This window comes from Strigops habroptila, chromosome 3, assembly GCF_004027225.2.
Source record: "Strigops habroptila isolate Jane chromosome 3, bStrHab1.2.pri, whole genome shotgun sequence".
NCBI lineage: Eukaryota > Metazoa > Chordata > Aves > Psittaciformes > Psittacidae > Strigops > Strigops habroptila.
This window is the reverse complement of record NC_044279.2, coordinates 27,675,205-27,677,704: the sequence shown is the minus strand read 5'-3', so window position 1 is coordinate 27,677,704 and position 2,500 is coordinate 27,675,205. Positions and strand designations below refer to the sequence as shown.

The 2,500-nt window shown below is 33.6% G+C and overlaps 1 protein-coding gene across 1 annotated transcript in view; it reads left to right on the top strand.

Moving 5' to 3' along the window:
• Positions 1 to 2,500, top strand: part of FOXP2 (forkhead box P2) — a 415,715-nt gene that overhangs the window by 224,013 nt on the left and 189,202 nt on the right. The window lies entirely within an intron of this gene.

Genomic DNA, 2,500 nt, shown 5'->3' with positions numbered 1-2,500 from the left:
TTTCCTTTTAAAACCATTCCTTCTATTCTGCCTACCTAAAGAGTTGCCTCCCTGTCAGGGCATGCAGATTGTGCTAGTGCAGTGAAGCCCAAGGGTTTTGTTTGGTAAACAGCTGGGGTCTGATTCTGCAGAGTGCCAGTACCTGCTCCGAACTCCTGAAAGTCTTTACTGTCTGGTCCTCTCAGCTGCTGAGGCCACTCAGCACCTTCGGAGTTTGAACCCCTCATTTGTAAATACTGAGGTTTTTCATTGCAATGTCAGGTATTGCATTAATGGAAGGAAAGTTGTCTTCCCTAAGATAAAATATTATAAAAATGCAGTTTTATAGAAACATGTTTTAACATGATAGATAAATTGCATGTGTACGGGCCTCTGAAATAACAGGTCATAATAGCTCTTAAAATTGAATCATTCTTAGTGCTGATTCTTAGTGCTGAATTAAGCAGTGTACACTAGCTACATTTCCATTTAAATATTTTAAATGGTGACAGATAATATGGAAGAATTAAATAGTTGTAGATTGAAATATGAGAAGTTGTTAAGGCTTAAATCTGTGCCTTGCTTCAAATTCAGGTTTATTCTCTTTTAACAGTTGAGCGCTTAGAGTATAACAGGCTGAGGAAATACAGGTTTGACTGTCTTCATCAAGTTCTTAGCAGGCTTACACCTGTATATGTGTATACACACATTACATTATCTATGTATGTACCCTGTGTATATATAGTATTTTCATATAAAGTTACATATATACACACAGAAATATATATATGTGAAAATTTAATGTTGTTTTAATTGAAAAGCATGCCATCACCTTTATTCAGGTGTTCAGATTATAATAGCATTTTAGAATCTTTGTTTATTGAGAGTGTATTTAATTTGTGAAAATGTTTAGAAAACTAAATTTATGTGAAACACTTTAAAACACAAAAATGCCAGCAGAATAATTTGCCACTTACATGTTTCTGAAAGCACCACTCGTAGGTATTTGTAGCCAATTTGTCCATATAGTCACAGATTCCAGTAGATAGCATTTGCAAAGACCACTGAGAATAACAACTGAAGATGAAAATATCCAGTTGAGTACTAATAACAGACAGGTTCTGAGGGGACAGGCTTAGAAGTGACAATCTTTTCTTCAAAACTGTGATTAGACATTAAATAAGCAGACAGGCAAAGTAAAACCATGGGTACAGTTAATAGGACTCAAGAGGCATTTTATGGTAGGGTCTGCACCATAGGATTTAAATACAACTTGAGTTAGGCATATAAATCCTTCCATAAAATATGTTGATGTGAAACATAAACACTAGTAAACATGCAGTAGGATGTCCTTTAGATAATGGGCATAGCTTTATGCTACTTTTCCTTTTCTTCCCTTTTTTTTTCCCCATTTCTTTTTTCCCCTGTTTTTTTACCAGATGCCTTTTGAAATATGATTTAAGAGGAAAATGATGGCTGGTTTCATTATTGTCACAGTAGTAACTCTCTAAAATGTTATTTTTAATATGCGACTTGTGTAACAAACTTTGACAAGCAGAAAAAGAGAACAAACGTCATTGTACCTGCAATTATTATTCTTAAGATTTTTTTCTTGTTTAAATATGTGCAAGATATGATGTACTGATGTCATAGTTTAACATTCTGGTTTTGGCTTCTCTGAATTGTTTTATTGGGGGCCTTCAAATAAACAAATCGAGTTCATTATAGCTTTTTCTAAAGGAAGCAAGTGAATGATTGCTGGTTTTATTACCTTTCCTTCAGCTGGACAGCTACATAAAGCGATGCTAATGCTTAAGAATAGCTGTATCAGCTAAGTAAAATCACAAAATAAGTTTTAACTGTGGCATGAATACGTAGTGGGGAATGATAAACATGAGAGATTTTAGGCTATGTACAAACGGCAGCTGGGCTAAATTAAAAATTTTAAGTTATATACAATTTGCATCTTGTTCAAGCATTATGACCACAAATTGGAGGATTTATAGACAGTAAATAAGCTAAAATAATACACTTCATTAGGTTCTTATAAGCCATTATACGGAGTTTGGACAGTCCTGTTACTGGCTTGATGAACTATGTTGTTGTGAACTTTATATAGAAATGAAAAGTTTGACTTAAATCAGGGAGTTATTCCTCAGCCATGTATCAAGAAAGAATGACAGTATTCTATAATATATTGTAATATATACATCGTGATAAATGGATTGGGTGCTGTCACAAATCATCAGGTCGGCTTTGAAGATGTATGACTAGAACGTAAGCAACTTTTTATTTTGCTGTCGATATTTATCAATTTATAAATATTGCTAAAATGAATGTAGATTTTTATTATTAAAATATGATGCAAACTGTAATCTGCTCAGAGTTGTTTCTTCGGCTTTTCTTGGCTTATGACGAGACATTCTCTCTCCTGTATGAACATTCGTACACTTCTGAGGTTTTCACTTTCAATTTTTTTCTTGTCTGTTAAAATCAGTGTTTGATACTAGAATGTATAATA